Source organism: Lepidochelys kempii, chromosome 1 (assembly GCF_965140265.1).
Source record: "Lepidochelys kempii isolate rLepKem1 chromosome 1, rLepKem1.hap2, whole genome shotgun sequence".
NCBI lineage: Eukaryota > Metazoa > Chordata > Testudines > Cheloniidae > Lepidochelys > Lepidochelys kempii.
In genome coordinates, this window is record NC_133256.1 from 39,687,447 (window position 1) to 39,711,036 (window position 23,590).

General features: G+C 44.7%; 1 protein-coding gene across 3 annotated transcripts in view; it reads right to left on the bottom strand.

Annotated features, from left to right (window-relative positions):
• The window catches only part of LATS2 (large tumor suppressor kinase 2), a 101,253-nt gene that overhangs the window by 61,207 nt on the left and 16,456 nt on the right, over positions 1-23,590 (bottom strand). The window contains exon 1 of one of the 3 annotated variants that reach the window (XM_073339844.1): positions 5,940-6,169. The exons of 1 other annotated variant lie outside the window; for it this stretch is intronic. The gene's annotated coding sequence lies outside the window, so the exon portion shown is untranslated. Of the gene's footprint in view, positions 1-5,575; positions 5,678-5,939; positions 6,170-23,590 lie in introns of those variants that run through there. One more of the 3 variants, XM_073339865.1, reaches the window with a different exon arrangement.

Below are 23,590 nucleotides of genomic sequence, written 5' to 3' on the forward strand. Positions count from 1 at the left end.
AATCCTCTAACAATTTAAGGTGAGAAGGCAAAATCCCTAAAAGACAGGTGTGGTCAGAGCACAAGTACCTATTAGAATAAGCCTCAAGGAGGAGGTCTCACAATACTTTAAAATAATAAATTATGAAGCAATAAAAGCCACTTTAAAAATCATCTGTTCCAGCTTTAAATTAGCCTGACACTTCAAAGGTGGCAAATGTAAAGAGTGTAGGACAGGTATAATAGGATTGTGGTTTTTCACACCAATGAGAAAAAACAACAAAACACACTGCTGCATTCTGAGCAAGCTGTAAATGACAGGAATGTCCTTCTGTGAGCCCTCTAAAAAGGCAGCAATAATAACACCTTGCCATCCCAAGGGCACAGAATTAATAATTTTATTAAGATGATGTAAAGTAAAATAAAAAATGGTACAGAGTTTAAGCGTAGAAGTTTCTGGTTATCAGGGAATAAGGTACAGATTATCAAGGGGTGCAAAATTCCATTTAGGATCAGATGGGGTAAGGAATACATAATCTGCAATATCCCCGATTGGGGGTAAAAAGTTAACAGGTCAAAGTACAGACACTGAGAAATGTGGGTATGTTGTTCATATAATGGCTATGTTCAGGTGTGGAGTATAATGAGTGGATAAGGATGGATTTACCCTCATTTGCTGAGATTTAATGTTCAAGGGGGAGGGATAGCTCAGTGGTTTGAGCATTGGCCTGCTAAACCCAGGGTTGTGAGTTCAATCCTTGAGGGGGCCATTTAGGGATCTGGGGCAAAAATTGGGGATTGGTCCTGCTTTGAGCAGGGGGTTGGACTAGATGATCTCCTGAGGTCCCTTCCAACCCTGATATTCTATGATTCTGTTTCAATGAGTTTATGGTTCCAGTTCATATGGTCCAATGGAAAAAGTCTCCCAGTCCCTTTCTCACAGTTGATGCACGATGTCGTTCTGGCTCACACCTCCTGGTACTGTCGGTGGCTAGTGATATGTTCGATGTAGATGTCCCTGGACCATCGGATGGCATCTGAGACCATGAGGCACCGCATGAGCCGTGCGTAGCGTTGACTGATCCCACAGGTCCGCAGCACACGCTCGTTGCAGGGGTCCCAAGTGCCCAGAGCTCCGACGACCAGGGCATCCATCTACATCTCATAGGCCTTTGCTCTCAGAGTGTCGGCCAGGGAGGCATATTTTTCCAGCTTATGAGCTCAGGCTTCGCAGAAGGCCGGGATCCTGTTCTCAAAGGAGACCGTGACGTCGACGAGGATGATCTTTTTCTGAGCCTCGTTGGTGACTACCACGTCAGGTTGCAACTGGCTGTCAGTACCGGGGATGGCACAGTTCACAGCAACCTCCCGCAGGCGTGGCTTTCACCAGGCGGTTCTGGATGGCATTGTGGTGCAGCTGCCAGGCTCTGGAGTGGGGCTTGCAGCTGCACAGGACGTGGGGCAGGGTCTCAGTGGAGTAGCCGCACTTCCTGCAACATTTGTCTTGGTTCCTGTGGTGGACGGCTCCGTTGAGCAGGACGCAGTTGAGCCGGGCACGGTGGATGAACCGCCAGTCAGTGAAACGGGAGAAGCTGCCCCCGGCGGGGAAGTGGTTGCTGGCATCCCACTTGCTGGTCAGTTCGAAGGCTTTATCCTGGTCCGGTTTACGCTTCAGGGTTTCCATGTACAGTGAGTGGATGGCTGTCTTCAGGGTCCTCTTCAACATGCCCCTGGCACTCAGGGTGACGATGGTATTGTCGTCGGACCTGATCTGCGGCACCAGGACTCCCAGCTCCTGGCGCTCCTCGCACCACTCCCAGGGGCAGTCGATGCGCTTCCCCAGGCGATGCGTGGCATTGCGAGCGCGGGACCACAGTGAAGCGATGTTGCGCCTGTCCCATCCGAATTCGCCATCCAGGGAACTGCTCAGGAAGGTAGCGATGTCTTACTACTGTCATAAACTAAGTCAGTAGTCAGTGGGGGGGGAGGGGGGAGAGGAGGAGAGAGGAGAAGTCGGGTTCTGGGGAACCAGGAGGCGGGAGCTGCGCTCCCGGGCAGTAGGGAGCCAAGAGCCAGGGGAGTGGGGATATCGGAGCTCCTGGCGGCGGGGAGCCTAGAGCTTTTGGGGGGGGGAGGGGAGCCCGGGCAGCAGCTGGGCTAGGAACTGGGGCAGCTAGGCTCCAAGCCAGGTAGATGCAGCCTGGCTGGGAGAGTGGAGCCTGGGGGGCAGCCTGGCTATAGCTGGAGTACCCACCTGTCCCAGTGACAGCCCAGTTTTCTTGTAAATTTCATAGCCAGCATGGAGCCCTGAAATTGACAAGAATGACAGCCAGCAGCTGATATAAGTAACAGTGTCTACAAAGACACTGTGTGGCCTTAACTACATGGACATGAGCCCTACGCCTCTTGTGGAATTGGAGTTATTATGCCGGTGTACCTATTGGGTTCCAGGAAGTGAGCGGGCTTAGGACCCCCCCAGCCTTAAGGGGAGGATCTACAGGACCTAGAAACCAAGTGATTCCAGGGGACAACTAATGAAATCACAGGGACAGGAGTGCGGTCAAAGGGATAAAAGAAGGGGACACTGGGCAGAGAACCCCGGAGAGTGCCCACTCCTCTTCAAAGGCGCCAAGGGAGCCAGTGGACGCCGCCCAGAGGAACTCTTTGGGGAAGTTCAACTCTAGACCCAAACTTTGCAGCTAGGCCCTATCTGTAATTGAAAGTCAGCTTGGCTGGGAAGAACTTGCTAAGGTGGCTGCACACACAGTTTCCATGAGGGATGGTCCGTGTATGGAAGAGGTGTAGCAGGGCACTTACATCGGCAGGAGCAAGGCTGTAGTGTGTACACTGACATAATTAGGTCACCTAATGCTGTAGTGTAGACCAAGCCCACATATCTAAACCAGCTTGCTTGGAAGTTCTACTCCACCTTCTGAGTAAAATCCAATCAAAAAAGCCACATACTGGTTCATCTGAGCTCAATCCGTATGTATGTTGGTACACCTTCCTGCCAAGCACAGTAGCTCATGACTTCTTTTTCTGGAGATGAGCCATTTGGGGGGGATGGGGGAGAGGAGAAGGGTGTCATCACCTATATATCAAAATCCCCACATGTCATGCCCTAGGTACAGGTGCTCTGCCTACTTTCTTATGCCCATTCTCTCTTTCGCTCCTTTGTCTTCATTCCTTTCCCCCTTCTCTGCTTGCTTTTTCTTGCTATTCTTATTCATTGTCGCTCTGGGGTTTTTTGCCCAGAAGACCCCAGACACCTGCTTCAAAGAGCTCACTTATTTAGCCTAACAAAGAGAAAGTTAAGGGGTGACTGAATTAGTCTTGGTGTACAAATATTTAATAATGGGCTCTTCAATCTAGCAAAGAAAGGTGTATCACAATCCAATGGTCGTAAATTGAAGCTTGACTGAAAATAAAGTATAATTTTTTTAACGGTGAGAGTATTAACCATTGGAACAATTTATCAAGGGACATGGTGGTGTCTCCATCACTGACTATTTTTAAATCAAGATTGGATGTTTTTCTAAAAGATCTGTTCTAGGAGTTATTTTTGGGAAATTCTATGGCCTGTGTTATACAGGATGTCAGCCTAGATGATCACAAGGGTCCCTTCTAGGCTTGGAATCTATGGATCTAACTTTGCCTCCCTGTTCCTCTACTGACACAGGCTAAATGCTACTAAGGGGGAAAGGAGCATCAACTGGTGGCTATATGGGGCTGGGACACATGCTCTTGCAGATCAGCTGTATGTTTCAAGAGCAGAGACATCTGCTTGTCTATCTGCTGTCATCTACTTAGACTGTAAGCTCTTTGAGGAAGGGACTGTCTATTACTAAATATATGTACAGCTTCTAGAAAAAGGGGGCATAATCTCAGGGTCTCTGGATGCTACCGTAATACAAATAATAATACTGTGTTACCCATAGCAGCATATTTGAAGTGAGGAGTAGGAATGAAGGCAGGGTCATGTCACTTCTCTCACTCTCCTCTATCCCACTAACAGTACCATATAAAATTACTGTGAAATCCCCATGGACTGGAGATTTGTACCCTGCCAAAACCATAAACATAGGTTCCAAAATAGCCAGAAGTTTAAATAAGTTAATTCCCATACTTATCCATTTGACATGTTCTATGCCAGTGATTATATCTTGTAAAGAGTTTATGCAAGACCTTACATTTTCATTGTGCTGGTCATATAAGATCTCAATGTACTTTTCAAATATAGTATTTTTCACTACATCCATTGTACAGATGAGATACAAAGAAGGTTCAATCTGGATTTTTAAAAAGTGGCCTCTGATTTTGGGTGCCTGACTTGAAATAGTCAAAACCTGAATTTCAGAGGGACCCTCCTAATTCAGTTGAAGTTCTGGGTGCTCAAATTCAAATGGTCTCAAGTTAGGCCAACATTATTATTACCTCAGTTTTTTAGTGCCCAAGTGACCTGCTAAAAGTCACAAAACAAACAAGAACCCAGGAGTCCTGATTCCAAAATCCCTTGTTCAATCTAAATCATCGAACTAACTTTCTCTCAGCAGACAGAAACCCGAGAAAAAGCCACCTCAGGCATTGCACCAGCCCACCCTAAACAGAAAGTGCTCTAAACTGTTGTGGGGCTAAACAGCAGAGGTGACTAAAGTGACCAATATCCAGTTAATTCGTACAGAGACCACAACCTCTTTAGGCAAAGTGCTGTGGTGAGAGCCCGCCCCAAAGCATCATCAAACCTACCACACATTTCTACTCCACTCTCCTTAGCTGTCAAGCAGGAAATGGAGGGCGGCCAGAGGCCACGGGGACGGGCGCAGGCAGAGCCGGGAGAGCTCCGGGATGTAAGAGTGGGACGTGGAAAGAGTCAGTTTGGAAACGCAGCCCCCCCACCCCCGGGGAAAGAGCCAGGCACGGCCGCCCCAGAGCGACAAACCACCAGGCTGCTGCTATTCGGGGTCGGGAAGAGTCAGCTGGGGGCACTGAGGCCTAAGTGCGTGTCCGAGGCGGCCGGCAGGGGCCTCTCCCAGGCCGAGCTGTCACGTTCACGTCTGCTCCAGAGCAGCGCTCGGGAAAATGTCGGAAAGTAACTGCGGATCACGGCTGCCAAGGGGGGCCACGTTCCCCGGCTGCCCTCGGGCCCGGGACAGAGCGAGCGCCCGGGCCCAGCGCTGCCGCTCACACGCCAAGGGAGCCCGGCTCCCCGCTCCGCTCGGACGCTCGCCCCGGGCGGTGCCCAACTTGCGCCAAAGTTTTCTCGTCCCTTTTCTTCCGGCGCGGACCGGAGCGCGAGGACGGGCCCGAGTCCGGCTCAGCCCCGGCCACCCGAGGAGGGCGCCCGGCGTCCCCCGCAAGCACAGCGCGCACTCAGCGGCGGCGGAGCCACACGCCGGGCCCCGGAGCCCTTCCCTGGTCACCCCAGGGAGCTGCAAGCCCCCGGCCCCTACAGCCGCCGCCTCCACCCGGGCACTGGCCGCGGCTCTTCCCTGCCGCCCCCCGCAAGCCAGCGCCGCCGAGAACTTCTGCTCCCCGCCCCTGGGTCCCGTTCTTCGCCGCCCTCCCGCGGCGGGGAGCCCCCAGCTGCCCCTGCCCACCTCGAAGACACTTGCACTCAGTCCTGCTTGTCGCCCAGCAAGCGCGGGCTGCCCCGGCTGCAGGCACGCCCTGGGTCCGGCTCTTCCTCGCCAGTCCCCCAGGTGACTCCTGCCCCCACCCCAGCGCGCGCGCGCCCTCCCTGGCTCCTGCCTTTGCCTCGCTCCAGGGCGCACCGACTCCCCCAGCCTCGCCCCGCAGCCCGCGCCGCTCCGGGGCGCGCTCTGCGGCTGCTGCCGGGACCCCCTGGAGCAAGCGCCCCAGCCGCGGGCCCCGCTCCCTGCGCGCTGCCCTGCGCGGACCTGAGTAGCCTCTGCAGGGGCGAGCTCCGGGCCCGTCCCCGGGGTGTCCCTGCCCTGCCCTCACCTCTAGTCCGGGGGGAGCCGGGGGACAAAGTGCCGAGCCCCCGCGTCGCTGTGCAGTCGCGGTCAGGGAGCAGCGCCCGGGCCCTCCCCGGCGCGCCTCTGCCGGCGGTGCCGCCCGCTCCCCATCTTCTCCGTCCCCCTCCCGGGCTCCGAGTGCGGCAGCGGCAGGACACAGTTGGGACATTCGCTACATTGTTAGCATTCCATTCGCGTCACGTGACCCGGGCCCGCGTCATTCCAGCCCCCCTCCCTTCACATACCAGCGGGGGGCGGGGCTTCGGCCGCCCCATCAGCAAGCGCGGGGCGGAGCCCTGGCGCCCCTGCCGCCGCCCGACTGAGGCTGGAGCCGGCTGCGGCGTCGCGGCGGGGAGAGAATTCCGCTGGGCACTGAGGGTGTAGGGGGGGAGCCAGGGGGTGGTGCCTGCGACACCCCGATTTCCTTTGTCCTCTTCCATACACGGACCATCCCTCCCGGAAACTGTGGGTGCAGCCACCTTAGCAAGTTCTTCCCAGCCTAGCTGACTTTCAGTGGCAGATGGGGCCCAGCTGCAAAGTTTGGGTCTGGAGCTGAACTTCCCCAAAGTTCCTAGCTGTTAGGAGAATGGTTTCTGAGTCTGGCCATCACAGAGAGAGCGGCTGGCACGCTCTGCCTGCTTGGCCCTGGCCTTTGGGCTTGAGACTCAGGTTCGATTGGGACTCTTGGGGTCCTTCAGTGGTCAGGGGGTGAAAATGGCATTGGACAGAAGAGAGGTAGAACAAAAGGATAGGTCCAGTTTAAGAGGCCTGTGAAGAAGAGTGAGGGCCTGGCCCACCCCTGGAACTCTGCCTACTGGGAACTAGCTGGAAAACAGTCTAATATGAACTGGAGACCTATTCTTGTCTGGGGTCACATAGTGGCCAATGTATAATTATTCTCCCAGTTTAAAAAACAGCCATTTATGTTAAGGTTTAGTTAAATTATTAAAAATATTCTCTTGTCATGGCACAGAGAAGTCTTGGAAACATGCTGGGAGGAGTTTTCAGTTTTCACAGTAGGTAGATGTGGTCACGCGGTTCACATATAGATCGAGCGGTCACAGTTTGAATTCAACCCCATTACAGAGCTAATGGTCAGCCATGAGGTGTGTATCTGAACATGTTTCCTGTAGGTGCTAGAGTTTTTGCACTTGGGATTCCTGTTTAGTTTAGCCCATTATAAAGACCTGACACCAAGTTCAGATGGAGATCCAAATTCTCCTAAAACACTGAAGTGTTTCAATTTGGAGATTTGGTTCAGGCACATCAAAACTGTCTTTAGATGGCATTGTGGCAGATATGGACATTAATAACAATCAGAAAGTAGTAATAAAAATAGAATTAAACAAATCCTGCAGTCTTGTTGCAAAGTCCAAGGGAGACTTCTTCATTCTGGATTCACTTTAAAGTCAGTGTTTTAAAGTCTCTTCTGGGGAGGAAGGATTTTGCTCTGCGAGTGTCTGTTTAATGGCCACTCCTGCAAATACTTAAGCACAGGGGTAACGTTACTAATGTCAGTGGTTCCACTGATTTGAATGGAATTATTTACATATATAAAGTTAAGTTTGTGCGTAACTGTTTGCAGGCTGGGAACTATGTAGTCAAGGAAGTAAATATGTGAATAAAGTCACAAATACATTATGTGTTTGCAGGATCAGGCCCTATCTGAGAACATTTTTTAAATCTCACTTGTCTTCTGCTTTTTCGATTTCTCTCATCCAAATTGCCACCACAGCTTGAAAACCCCTATTTCTGAGGAGAAGGGAATTAACTTAAAGTGACTAAAAACACACTGTCATGTCTCATAGGAAAAAGGTGAACAGAAATCGTTCAGTGTTTCATCTAAAGGGTTGCCAGTTACTTTCTATGAATTCATATCAGACTTTTAATAGTGTATTGAAATATAGACTGAAATATATTGGGGTGGGGGGGAAGGAACCCCTAACCTCAAGGGAGAGAGAGAAACCCATTAGGACAGTTCATAGCAGATTGCAGTATCAAAAGAGCATAGCAGGCTGAAGTGGTTCATTTTGCAATCTTCAAATACCTGCAAAACTGAAGTAAACTTTAAATAATATGAGAAATGCAGCATGGCTTCATTTTCTAAATTACTGCTGTGCTTAACCAATGAAGCATAGCAGTGTGATTGCCTAAACTAGGGTATTGCTCAATTGCTGGAGACCTTTTCCCGACAAAGCTCAGGCTGGCTTAAAGGGGCACTGTCACAATAAAAATCACATACTATACATAAAAATTTCCTTTACCTGAGACACTAATGTCATCTACATTTGTCATCTGAAAAAAAAAAAAAAAGAATTTCTTTTTCACCATTAACATAGTTTGCTTTCTTTTTGCATTTCAATCAATTTGGACAGTGAAACTAGACTGGACTATTTCACTTTCTATTTTTAAACAGTTTCACTTTCTGGATCTCATGTACTAGCACAAAGCTGTTGTGCTTTGTTTTCCAACAGCAGAGCTGCACATGTGAGAGAGATGGGAATAGGGGGCAGGGGAGAGAAAGGTCACATCTACCTTGTAGAAAATGTCAGGATGACCTGTTACAAACTCATACTCTCCACACACAATTCACTTTTGCAATGACAATGAGACCAAACTATGTGTTAACCACATTCCTTAATAATGCTAGTCTTGGAGTTCAGAACAGGGCTAAAACATGTTTTCATCCAAACTATACAGTTACTGAATGTATAAAGACCAAACCGTATTTTAACGGAGGACTACTGCGTATTACCTAGGTTCCCCCTCCCACTACTGTTTTCCATAGTAGGATAGTAGTTATAGAGTAAAAATGGTATCATTACACATATGAGAAAATTCATTTAAGGGCTAGAGCATAAGATAGTGATCTGCCCTGAGCAAGGGGTAATGTGGTTCTCTGCTGCTCTGGGTAGTATATAAATTGTGTCAGATCTATAATCAGCACACCATGCTCCAGTTCCCACTTGATACACCTGTGCAGCTATGCTGCCAAGCGCATGGGTGAAGGGGGATAACCGAGGCTCCACTCATTTCACATTCTGTTTCCTCCCACCCACCTGAACAGGTTTGGGAAGTAGTGGCTCTATGGAACTCTTCTGCTTCTTTAGGCCTGCTCCTGATGAAGGGGTTTTGTGCCCCATTATGTTCCAGTGCCCCCATGCTAGCTGAGTCACAGATTGGGCCTTTTTAAACAACTGTATTGTATTTAAATTTCAAATCTTACTGCCAAAAACACATCTAACAGCCAAAGCTAAAGGAGGTAGATGAAATTTAAAAAAAAACCAAAAAACCACATGCTCAGTAGTGGTGGCCAGGGGGAATTGGATCACATTCAAACAAACAAAAATGATGAAACAGGAATTTGACCTGCAACTGCTAATTGATTTCTGCACATTTTTCCCCAAAGAGGATTCTAAGTACATATGAAATGGTTTTTGTGATGCAGAAACATTATCAGACTTTATGACGAATTAATGGACTTTTCAGTGTATTGATTGTACATGGAAAATGGAAAGACAAAAATGATGTGAAACGGGATGTTTGCAAGAAAGAGACATAGGTGACATGGTTAAACTGTTTTTAAACCATGGAGCTTGTGTTTAGTGATCTGGACAAGATATATACATTTTCTCTTCCATAGATGTTACCAATGGGCTCGATTCTGAATTCTCTGGCAGTGTAAAGGAGCGCTAGCATGGGTGAAATGTAATATCATACCCCTTAACAGCATCAACAGCCTGGAACAAGAGCATTTTGGCATCTATTGTGGTTCTCTTTTGTTTTACAGAATATGTAAAGAAACTGCAACGGAAGCAGTGTGATCTAATGGACAGGGCACTGGACTCAGGAGATAAGGGTGCTAGTCCTGGGTTTGCCACGGACCTGCTGCATGAGAGTAGGCAAGTCACATCAGCTGTCTGTGCTTCCGTTTCCCCTCCCACCTTTTATCTATCTTGTCCGTTTAAATTGTATGCTCTTCAGGGTAGAGACTGTCTTTTACTATTTTCAGAGTAACAGCCGTGTTAGTCTGTATTCGCAAAAAGAAAAGGAGTACTTGTGGCACCTTAGAGACTAACCAATTTATTTGAGCATGAGCTTTCGTGAGCTACAGCTCACTTCATCGGATGCATCCGATGAAGTGAGCTGTAGCTCACGAAAGCTCATGCTCAAATAAATTGGTTAGTCTCTAAGGTGCCACAAGTACTCCTTTTCTTTTTGTCTCTTACTATGTGTTTTGTACAGTGCCTAGGATAATGGGACGATCTTGCCTGAGGCCTGTAAGTGTTCCTGTAACACACATTACTAGTAATTAATCATTGATTCCATCTGGTTCTAGAATTTTCTCATTCTTCAGTTGTTCTGTGTTTTTCATCACCCAGTGTGAGCCTGATTCCTTTAGTATTTCTTATTTGGTCATTTCTTAAAATGTATGTTCACTTCCGGCACCTGTCTCCATCCTTCTTTGTGGACACAGAGATGGAAGTGGATTTTTAGCAAAGAATAACTTTTCTGTCAATACATAACTGTTATCTCTGACAGTTTCCAGGGGCCTCTTGTTCACTGTACTTGGAGAATAAACAAACATTTATTTCAGTTTATTTTACAGTTTTGCTTTCATTCTCCATTTTTGCTTATACCTTTTTATTTTGCATTACTAAAGTTAATAGTAGATCTGTCTAGTTTTTTTCTCTGCACTTCTATAATACTTTGTATGTACTTCTTCTTATTGTTATTCCTGATAGCACTTCCTTATCCATGAACACTGGCTATTGTTTATTGCTTTTGACCATATATTAATATACATGTAAATACTTTTCAGTCCTCATATGGTTCTCTTCCATACATTGTTTCAGTCTTTTCCATTTCACTTACTGCATCTAGTTTTCTTCCACAATTTAATCTGTTGAGATTCTCTGCCTTTATTTTCCCTTATGAACTAGTTTAGTCAGAAATACACATGGGGACAGATCCAAATCCCACTGAAATCAAAGCTTTGGATCAGACCCATTTATTAAGTATCATTGTAGTGCCTACAGCCCCTAGTCACGAACAAAGATTCCACTGTACGAGGTGTTGTACAATCACAGAACAAAAAGACCATTGCATAGTCAGTCACTACTATGCTGATGCTCTCCCATCCATGGCTCGAATAATTTCCAACTGTGTGTTATGACAGACTAAATCAAGAGTTACCTCCATTCTAGTTTCCTCTTATATGAGTCCTATATCTAGTCCAAAAATGTATATAGTTTGAACATAATTGGAACGCACTAAGGAGAACTAATAATCTGCCACCTGCGTGTAGCTTGTTCTTTTTTAAAACTTTTTGGATTTTACCTTTTCTTTCTGTTACTTTCTGGTCAGGCAGTCTATTGAAAATGCTCCCTTTATTTATTTACATATAATAATGGTTCTATTTTATCTTTTTTATTTTCAAAGGTGCTGGATTAACAGTTTTAGCTACAGAAAACCTTTGTTAACATAACAGGCAGCAACAGTACAAGTTCCTTCAAGTATTAACCAGGATAGGCAGGGTTGCAAAACCATGCTCTGAAGTGTCCTCAGCCTCTGTTTGCCAGAAGCTGGGAATGGGCAACAGGGGATGGATCACTTGGTGATTAGGTTCATTCCCTCTGAAGCACCTGGCATTGACCACTGTCAGCACACAGGATACTGGGCAAGATGGATCATTGGTCTGACCCAGTATGGCCATTCTTATGTTCTTCTCCCCTGCAATGGCCCTCAACCTTGTCCTGGGGCAAGGTTTTTTCAGTCTCAATGGCTTTATCTACACTGAGGTTTTTCTGAAAGTCTTGCACTCTTGTTTTGAGCAGGATTAGACAACCCAGTGATAAAATGCCTGTGACTGGACTACAGTTTGTTCTTCCACTGGTATTGTGACTGGTGGAGCTGCACCTGGGTTATAACGATGGTAGGGGATTTTCAGAAAATCCTCAATGTAGCCTATGGCAACTCTATCCTGGTCCTCTTTGTTGAGACTGGTAATAACTGCAATTATGATGATGTGGTTTTTTGATGTGAACACTTCACTTTAGGACTGGACTGAGATCATAGGCAGGTAATACAGAATCACAATTTTCCAGAAATGTTTGGTCACTACTACTTTGGGCTTCATTCAAACGCATGGTAGTCCCTGTACCATATTACCAGTCACCTGAGCCATTCAGTCTGTGTCACCAAGATCTGCTTATCTCAAATGATTCTCAAGATTTGCTCTGCATACAATAGTGATGTGAGTTATGCAGTGGTTGTCTTGTGACAGACTATATTGATGTTCTGAGCTCTTGGGAGGTAACTCAGAACTAAGTTAAACTCATGTCACCATTATACAAAGTAGACTGACCAGACTGTACAATAACAATGCATAAAGAAAAGGAGTACTTGTGGCACCTTAGAGACTAACCAATTTATTTGAGCAAAAGCTTTCATGAGCTACAGCTCACTTCATCGGATGCATACTGTGGAAACTGCAGAAGACATTAATAATGCATAGCATTTTACACTGTCACTGTCAGAGCAGTTTACACACATAAATTAGGTAAGCCAAACACCACCACTGTGAGTGAAGTAAAACTGAAAAATAGGAGGGTAAGTGGTGTGTCCAAGGCCATACAATGAGTTATTGGTAGAGCCAATATTAGAATTCAGGAGTCTAGGTTCCTAAACCAGTTCATTCTTGCTTCCTCTGCTTAAACTGAGACACCCCTTCCCGGCTACCCCTACCCACTTACCTGATCTGAGACATCCCAGATACCTATTAGATCACTGGAAGTGGCAGACTTCTTATCCTGAAGACCATTGCCAGTAATGAGACACAACCTAACTGCTGGAGCCAATGGGTTAATAATTAAAAAACATGTTAAAAATTTCCTCAAATGAAAGCCCAAGTTAGTAGTTTGTTGGTGAGTCCTTAGTATAGTTTAAATGCATTAGATGCACAGTGTTAAATTGAGAGATCAGTGTAATGTGAAATGTTTGCAGATTTACCAAAACTAAATTTAGTTCTTAGGTGTGCAGGGCTACATGGCATAAATACCTAAGTGAGAGGTGCCTCAGACATACCTAAAATAGATTGCTGTGGATGTCTACACAACTTTCTTCAAAATAGACTGAATGCATGAATGCATCCGATGAAGTGAGATTATGCTCAAATAAATTGGTTAGTCTCTAAGGTGCCACTAGTCCTTTTCTTTTTGCGAATACAGACTAACACGGCTGCTACTCTGAAACCTTTCAAAATAGACTGTGCTTTTGGGCTTGAAAGCATTAACCTCCTTTTATAATAATCATATTTGTCACTTACATACTGCTCTTCACCCATGATTTCATAGAGCTTCACAAAGATTGGTTTAATTATCCCTTCTTCACAGATAGAGAAACTGAGGGGCAGGGAAATTAAATGACTTGCATAAGCTCCTATAGCGAGACAGTGGAAGGGGAAAGGCTCAGCTCCAGTATATTCAGATCAACAGTGCAGGCCACACAAAAAGAAGTCAGCAGTGTGAGTCTTTTAGCAAAATGTCACTGTACCCTACCAACTCAAAGCCATCTCTTCTCTAAAAGAAACTTCTGAGAGTGACTTCTGTAATTCACTGTTGTGTCCTCCTCAGAAAAGCAGAACTGAAAACATCGGCTGACTGTTGATGAACTGAAGTTCTAGTACTGAGGAACATTCTATTCACATATTCTAACAGCACCATGTCTCTGAGTAGTTGCAAAATTATTTGAAATCTTTAAGAAGGCTAAAGACTTGGGTGTGGTAGAATTCACAGCTTCTGTAGGCGGATCTTGTTCCTCCATTCCCCCAAACAAGCTCCCAGTGTCCCACCCTCCCTCCTATCCCTTGTGGTTTCAAAGATTCCCTCCCCACCTCATGCCAAGGACTCTGTGTGCCCCTTCTTTCCCCCAAACTTCCCCATTCTCCTTTTCCTCCCTATGCAAGGTACCTTGTCTACCCTCGCCCAATACTGGTTGTCCCTCATTATCCCCTATGTCAAGGTCTGTGTGTGCCCCTCCCGCCCCATGTCTCCCTCCATCACATGCTGTGCGTATCCCGTCATTCCCCCTTCTCCAAATACTTCTCCATTCCCCCCTCTACCACATGTCAGGAGCTCTGTTCCTCCATTTCCACATCCCCACTCCACAACAGTGGTTGTGTGCGCACACTCATTCCTTCCCCCCCACTCCATTATTATTTTCTTTCTTTCTGTCAGGGAGATAAGTCATTCAGGGCATCAACACATGAAACTCTACTGAGAGGATAGGCAGAGCTACAGTGGGTGGGGCTTGTTATCAACTGGATCTTTGATCAATAGACAATTACAGAGCAATGCCTTCAAGCTAATTAAAAAACTGGCTAGCCAGCACAGAATACAACTACCTAGCATTAGTGAAATTCCACACAAAGTCATGACATTCTTTCAGTCCTAGCCACATAGGCTCTGATCTTGCTCCTGTTGAAGTCACTGATTTATGTGGGTGGGGGATAGAGAGCCTGGATGATGACATAGCTCCTTATGAAGTTCAAGATTGTGTGGACCTCACAAACTATTTCTGAAATTTGCAAAAATAGTCTGAGTTTGTGTTATTTTCTTTATTTATTTGCAAAAATAGTCTGAGTTATTTTCCAGTGATATAAACCCATGTTGATGTTTTTCTATAATGGGGAGTCAGTTTAAAGATAATATCTATCTGTTCCATCCTCTTTGTGCTGAAATCTAAGGTATTTTTGATAGAAAGTATCTGGGCACTAATGAGCCATTACCTGCACCATGATTTTCCCCCAAAATACGATAAGATGGTGATAGATACTATTGTATTAGGTGTGATAGACTAATATAATATAGGTATGCTTTTTAAATTTATTTCAGTTTTTACTATACCATTCCAGAAATGTTGGTCCTGATTTTCATTTACACTGAGGCCACTTTACACCACTGTGGTCCTCTTCTGGACAATTTGTTTGATTTCAGATTCCCACCAGCTAACCTTGCTTTGCTGTTCAGTAATAGCCCGGTTGCACTGTAAAATCTAATTCCTTTACTGTAATTCCTAAGTACAACATTTTAAAACCGGGGGGGGGGGGGCAGTGTCAATACGCCAGTTGGTATGACCTACTGGGGTAAGAGAAATAGTTCCCACCTGAAGTGTTTATAAAAGGTAAGAAGGAACTGAGTAGAAACCAAATGTAAGTCAGTCTGCTTCTCCTAGGTACAATCAACAGCAGCATAATTGCAAATCCGCACACACATGTACAAAGTATCATTCTAATACAGCATGGTCTCTCTGGACAAGAGTGTGTACCATCCACAGGCGCTGGCTTCTAATTTTCTCTGGGGATACTCAACTCCCACTCAGCCCCAGCCCCCACCCCAACTCTACCCCTTCGCCCAAACCATGGAAAAGCTTTTCCACAGTGTGCAGGAGGCGCTGGGAGGGAGGGGGAGGAGTTGATCAACAGGACCGCCGGGAGGCGCTGAGGGGAGAGAGGGAGTTTGGCTGCTGGTGGGTCCTAAGCACCCGCTATTCTTTTTCCATGGGTGCTCCAGGGCTGGAACCCCCACGGAGTCAGCGTATGGTACCATCTTGCATTTAGCTTGGAAACCCTGGTTACCTTCTCCAGACCTGAAGACGAGCTCTGTTAAGCTCAAAAGACTTGTCCCTTTCACCAACAGAAGCTGGGCCCATAAAATATATTACTTCACCTACTTTGTCTTTCTCAATGTACAATCTGTCATACAGAACATTGCCTCACAGAGTCTCATAACAGCATATGAAACTCTAGCAAACATATCTCAGACCTCGCTTGAAAGGAGGAAAGGTACTGAGTGGGGAAAAAAGCTTCAGTAAAATCTCTTGTTTATTAAGTGAGCTAACCAAGATCCTCAAAGCTAAACATTTGTTTACTTACCTCTATTAGCAAAGAAGATACTAGAAAGACTAATTAGCTACAGAAAATATATACTATTGTCTATCGAGTGAGTAACTTGAATGAATACAAAACTTGGCTTGGATACCGAAAATCAATTTTGTACATGTAAATTCAAGATGGAGGGCTGTGACTGGATGGAGCACTAGCTAGATCTCTCCAATCAAAACTGAGCATTGCGCGGTAGGATTTGTCATCCCACGGGGCCACACTTTCCTCATTTTATGGAAATTAGGTTCAGCCTTAGAATTCTCAGAAAGTTGCGAGTGAAGCCCATGAGCAAATGTTGACTGTCCCAGCCCTAGGAGAGTGTGAAAAGTCCTGAACTGCTTACCACACTCTACTAAAATATAATCACAGAACAATTGCATAAACATGCAAACAGTACCCCAACTGTGAGATTTTTCAGTTTAAAAATGTTTCACAACCATTTGTTCCCAATCCGAAGACTTGATTATTATCGCTGCTTGTCTCCTAGTCTTCTGCACACTCTTCCAACCTACATCTATTCTGAACTTTCTTCCCATGCCAGTCACTGTTTTTAGCTCACTTTAGGAATACTTGCTCGTCTTCTCTGAAAAGCTCTGCAGCAGTCCCAGCAATGTTTTCAATTTTTAGCCTTTTCCTTTCAGTCTCCACTGTATGTTACCATCACATACTGTGCAGGATCTCAGGAAATTTAAAATCCAGAATTAAAGCAAACAGACTCTGAATGTCACAGGTGGCATTTATTCATCGTCAGTCACTAAAACTGCAGGGAGGATAATAAGTGGTTTGCAAATAAAACACAGAATGAGGCTATAATAAGGATTTCCAATTATCTGATTCAGTGACTAAATGAGGAAGGCTTATTATAAATCTTAGAATATCATAAGCACATAAGGAGCAATATTAATATATTATAAATCAAAACGAATACAGAAAAACACACACAACATTATTTTAAAGCAAACAGCACATGACAGCATAAAAACACAGGACTGTGTTGCCTAACTGGTCTCTTTACATTTCCCCTTCCCCAACATGTACACACACATTTTTGGGTGACACAAGTTTGTGTGTTTCCAACATTCACATCTGTATGAGCAAGTAGGGAAGGTAGCACTCAGAAATGTGAATGTCAAATTTTGAAAAAAGCATGTGAAATGCTATTTTCCCCAAGCAAAGTGTGCGTATTGTGTGTGTGTGTGTGTAATGTATATCTCCTTCACCACTAGAACCTCATATTTATCACCATACTGCGCTTCAAGCCCATTAGAAACATCATTATAAAGCCTCATTCTACAGGTCCCTAGTAGAAGCATGTATGGAATGAATGACACACTAAGTAGCTTATATTGCGCCTCTCTGAGTCATGTATCTGTTTACTGGTTACTGAATCCTTTATTGCTAATAGCTCTGTAATCTCTCCTATTCCAGGGGGCTTGCAGTTGGCCAGCTCTCAGCCTGGACTTGGCCAACATCTCTTCTCTTGTTCCAGGGTCCCCTCTGAAACACCCTTTCCTGATTAAAACCATATCCTCCACAGCAGTTGAGCTCATTCCTAGGGTCCTTTCTGAGTCCTATTACCTCCAGTCCCTGGCACTGCTCCTCAGGTCCAGCTGCAAGAAACTGAGGGCGAGCAGACGTCCAGAGCCCTCTCAGTGCTGCAGTGTCAGACAAGGTGGCTGGGGAAAGAGAAGGGTTGAACTCCCTGGCTACTGGGCTCCTGAGCAGCCTGCTCTGTGGCCAGCTTCACTTTTTTAATATCCCCTTCTCCAGGTAGAGCATGCTCTACAGGTGTTCCTAATTGGCACTGTCCGAGTGTAGGGACACTCATTAGTCAGTGGGATGGGGGCATGTGCCATCACAGAGCACATCAATTCTACCACCACCTCTGTGGCACTAACCTCCAAAACTACTTTTCTATCCTAATATCCATCAATGTCCAGTTTCATATCCCCATCTCTCAGACATATAGCTGTCCGTTGTAGCTGATGATGAGGTCATGGCATCTTGTGTGTTGTTTTGTGGCTGTATAGTCTGAGCTGCAAGGAGCAAGGTCACAAACAGTTGTCATAGAGGAATGTGTAGGCTCCCACTGAGGACTTGGCATGATACCTGTGGCTCTTTTTTCAATCAATTTCTTGCATTTGTCTTGTTCAAAGTGTTTACAACCTCTGTTGGTAGCTGCTCTCCATTCAGGTCTGTCTTTGGCTGTGTCTTCGAATTATTTTTCTACCCTACCCCTGTCCAGTTACATATCCCCATTTCTGAGATATCTGCTTCCGGAATCCCTGCTACCATCGCAACCTCATTCAGCCCCAAACTAAAATTCTCATTATAAAGCATCGTTCCTCTCCCAATCCCTTTCCACAGCCTTGATTTATCTCCTCTAATGATTGCACTGTTCTCCTATTCTCACCATCTTGGTGTCATCTGTGACTCCTCTCTTTCTCTTCTTCTTCCTCATATATTCAGTCTCTCACTAAAGGCCTATTGTAGCCCATTTAAGTCAATCAGAGTCTTTCCATTGACTCCAATGCAATTTGGATTTGGCCCCAAATCCTATCTCTTCATCTCTATATGTCTAAAATCTACTCAGGCCTCTCTGTCTCCCCAACTAAAACTCTTGTCCAGGCCCTGGTCATTTCTCACTTTGAGCACTGTCACTCCCTTCGAACCAACTGCTGGCTAGTCTCTAGCCTCTCTCACTTCAACCACATTCTTGCATCCTTTTTCTGGCTTCCTGTCTTTGACTGCATCAAATTCAAATTCCTTGTCGTCACTCATAAGCAACTCACTTGTTTGCACCTACATATTTGCTCTAATTTTCTCCAACTTCCCCACTTGTTTCCAATGTCCCCAATTATCTCTTAACTGCTCTTTCTGTCTCCTCCCATCCTGTTTTGCAGCTTAACAATGTTTCTAGAGGTATTTATCCAGACCCGAGCACATAGATTTTAAGAGATCACTGTGATCTAGTCTGACCTCCTCCGTACAGGCCATAGATCTTCATCCAGTAATTCTTGCCTCACGTCCACTAATTTGTGGTTGAACTACTAGACCATCTCATTTAGACAGGCATCCAATCTTGATTTGATGATTTCAAGTGATGGGAGAATCTGTATCATCTTAATATGTGAGCACCTCCTAAGAATTTGTAGCTTTTATCCTCATCACAACACCGTTGGAGTGTTAAGTACATTTTACAGATGGGCAACTCAGGCACAGAGTGATTAAACAATTTGCACAAGGTCAAACAGCAAGTCTGTAGCAAAGCTGGAAACTGATTCCAGAACTCCCGAGTCCCAACCCAGTGCTTTAAACAGTTTCACAATTTTCTTTCTCCTTCAAATTCCTCCTTAATCCTCCCCCACTTATTTTTTTCTTTAATCCTTTTTTTCACAGGTCTCCTTGGGAATCATTTCTTTGAATCATCTCTAACCTGAACTGTTGCCCAATGTTTTGTCTTGTCTGCATTTGAGTATAAAGTCTTCAGGGATGAGATTACATCTTTTCATTTGTAAAGCACATTTACAGCACCATACAAATGCTTAACACTATCATAATGATAATAGCTCTGATTTAACTGTACTGCACTCATGGGGGAAGCAGATAGGTTTCTGTGCGTCACAGAGAGGAAAGTGACAGACTGCGTTTGCAGTCTAATTAAAACATTTCAATGACTTTAGCCTGAGCAATGTTAAAAACTGCCTTGGATAACTTAAAGGCAGCTCAGTTAAGATCTCAGATAAGATCTCTTGCCAGAACACAAAAGATGTCCAGGAATACTGCTGGCTCACAAATACGGGAGCAGAATGCCCATGCCCCCACTGATTCTCTTAAACTTGATGCGACAAATCTTTCAGTGAAATTCTTTGTGGGTTGAACAGAGAAACCTCCAAGGTCTTACTAGATTTATTACTGCGGGAGGCACAAAGGACTTTTGTGCATCACCCCTTTTACCCAACCTAGAACAGCACTGAGATCGATAGAGCCAAACTTGCACCAGGTTTAAGTCACTGGAGTTCTAGCAGGGAGGAATTAGGCCCAGTATTTTTGTTAATCAATATACCAGCTGACCCTCTCGTTGCCCAACTTTCTTCTCACATGTAAGCACTTGCACACACATTCCCCTACCCAGTGTGAAACATCCTGTCTCTGAAACAAACCACTATTCTCTAATAAAAGTTCAGTTAGAGAATTGCTCTTACTAACCTAATTTTCCTATTCACCTTTCTGACTCACTAATGCTTGGGAACCAAGAGTACAAGAAGCTGAATTTATTCGTAATTCAAGCATTATGAAAGCAACCTCTGAGCCAGTTTCCTTTCTCACTGCCACACCATTGAACACAACCCTGACCTACAGGGACCACCCTCTCCAGGAATGGAGGGTTATTCAGCCTGCATCCTGTTTCAGAGTCACAGGCCTCTCTTGAGCAGCAAAAAGAAAAGGAGGACTTGTGGCACCTTAGAGACTAACCAATTTATTTGAGCATAAGCTTTCGTGAGCTACAGCTCACTTCATCGGATGCATGCAGGCACTCTATTGTGGAGGAACCTTGACAATTTGTTTCAGAGAATTTCTCCTGTGGATCATGATCAGTCACTAAGAACTCAGCTGTGAGAATCTAAACAAATACTTCTAATGCTGGTCTTGAACGGGGCTATATGTGTGTAACAAGTCAAAGCAAAGCAATATTGATTTGATGGAACATAAGGCAGCGGTGTTTGGAAACATGGCATCAGTGACTCCTTCATATATAGGTTTGCATGTTATTTAACCTCATCTGACTATCTGTAGGGAGTGCTAAACCCCACTGAAGTCAAAGGCCTCTCCAAGCAGGGCCAGACCTGGCATTTTTTGTTTATTCAAACATTGTAACACCATTCCCTTTACTATCTCTACAAAATGACTGATTCTTGTTCCACCCCCATGAAAAACCATGATTCTGCCTTAATGTGAAGGAACACTACCATCTCATTTTTATAAACAAATACAACGGGTAACCACATTTCTCTGAAAACTGGGAATGCCCCGGCCCTGTCAGTTTCACAAAAATTTGTCCTGGTTTTTGCCCTGGCCCCAGCAGAGGGGCCATCCCAAGGAAGGAGCTACCAGCCAGCTGAGCTGGTGAACTGACAACATGCTGCTGTTGCACCTACACAACCCCCAGATCTGTCACCCAACAATATTGCCACCTTCTCCTCGAGGGAAGCCTTTACTGAGCATCCCCCTCAAACCACCAATCCCTTAAACAGAAATAGACCCACAGCTGCACTGATTCCATATACAGACAGCTAATGATAACGGATTGGCACCCGCATTTCCACCCGCTTCCCTTGCATCATGAGTGAGAATCAGTTGTGACAGAGTATTGAGGTGGGATGGGGCAAAAGGTAGCAATGGGGTTGACAAGAGAGAGAGACAAAAAAGAATCACTGTACTGATTTTCTTCATGCCTAATTAACACATTCTTACATTTTGATTCTTTCCATGTAAGAATTCTTGACATAAATCTTTCATTTTGAGGGGGGCTGTTTTCATTTTATTTTATTTGAAACCTACATAGTTTTTGTGGAGAATAATCTGTTATAATTTTATTAAACTAATTTTGGACACAATGTCCCACATTTCTGTTAATTCTGGATTCTTCTCTGCTGGCTCTTTCCCCTCTTGTTTTTCTCCTTGCAGGATTATTCTCTTAAATTAGTCTAGCCACTCTTTTAACAGTAAGTTAGTCACTTGCTTTGGGCAAAACAATTTGTACACTAGATTTATTGTCTTCCTGCTTGGATATCCATCTTGTAATGTCTTCTGCTATATGAGGCGCATCCAAATTTCTCTCTCTTTTTTTCCTCTTTACTTTGAGCTTAGTGTTCTGAAGGAAGTTGATCAAACTGAACATTCTTGTGAATTTAAGCTGGACTGCCAAGAATGCAAGTGATTCATCCCCCTGTAAGGAAAAGGGCTGGCAATAAAGCACTCCATTCCCCTTTTAAACATGCAAAATACCGTTACTGCTCTAAACAAGTAAATCTTTTTACTCAGAACAAAGTGTGCTATTAATTGCATGACAACTAGAATTCTTAAAATACTATCTTCTATTTTTAGAAAAAGGAAATGTTATCATCAGAGGCCTTTTAGTTGATTTGATGTAAATTGTGAGCACTAGTAAAGCACACTGAAATAGTAAGGTTTCCTCCTATCTCTGACATTGTTACTGTGTCAGCAGCAGGCCCAAATTATAGCACTTTCCCCTTTATTCTGCATGTAATGGAGAACTGACGAACCGGTCAGAGAGATACAGCATAATTTCATGCAGAAAACATACTGTAATTAGGATAGAACAGGAGCTAAAGAGTTTGTTTAGTGCAACAATTTCTAACCAACAACTTAAGTTGGCACTGTAAACATTCATATTAGTATGGCAGTACTTACGTATGCTTTAGCGCCATCTAGCTAACTCCCAAGGGAACTCACATCTCCACAAAGCGTTTTCTTCCTCACTATTTCAGTAATAAATTATGAACGAACAGTGTAACACTCTTGCAAATAAAGCAAACATCATTCTGGGATGTATTAGCAGGAGTGTCGTAAGCAAGACACGAGAAGTAATTCTTCCGCTCTACTCTGTGCTGAGTAGGCCTCAACTGGAGTATTGTGTCCAGTTCTGGGCACCACATTTCAGGAAAGATGTGGACAAATTGGAGAAAGTCCAGAGAAGAGCAACAAATTGATTAAAGGTATAGAAAACATGCCCTATGAGGGAAGATTGAAAAAATTGGGTTTGTTTAGTCTGGAGAAGAGAAGACAGAGGGGACATGATAACAGTTTTCAAGTACATAAAAGGTTGTTACAAGGAGAAGGGAGAAAAAGTGTTCTTCTTAACCTCTGAGGATAGGGCAAGAAGCAATGGACTTTAATTGCAGCAAGGGAGGTTTAGGTTGAAAATTAGGAAAAACTTCCTGTCAGGCTGATTAAGCACTGGAATAAATTGCCTAGGGAAGTTGTGGAATCTCCATCCTTGGAGATTTTTAAGAGCAGGTTAGACAAATACCCATCAGGGATGGTCTAGATAATACTTAGTCCTGCCAAGAGTGCAGAGGACTAGACTAAATGACCTCTCGAGGTCCCTTCCAGTCCTACGATTCTATGATTCTAATATATTCAGTCTGTGCAGCATACTGGACTGCTTGTCTAGTCAATGTCCAGTAATATATATCTGGTGTTTCTACCATCCTGGTCCTTTGAATGAAAAGTTTTTAGGTATCTATCTGTCAAAGATGTTTGCATTCTGATACCTAGTCCCTGCAAAACCAGAGAAATTGTCCACTGTTTGACGGATCCCACTACCCAAAGCAGTTCAGTATTAAATCCACATTTCTAGTGGTTATGCAGACAGACCTATTTGTAATTATCACATATGATAAGTTAAGGTATTAGAAAAAAACCATCATTATGTATTACAGCCTTGCCTCTAATGAAAATGCATTCTTATGATCTCCTGTTCCCTGCAAATTACCTACGCATTAGTTTGACAAACAAATTCACTAGGCAGGCGGACATTCTGGCTCATGGATGCAAATATCCATTTCACATCCCTGTGGAGCCATTGCAGGGATTGTGAAACAGCATGAACTAAAATGTCAGTTCCTACACAGCAGCACCACTACCCTCCCCAAACCCCACCTGCACTC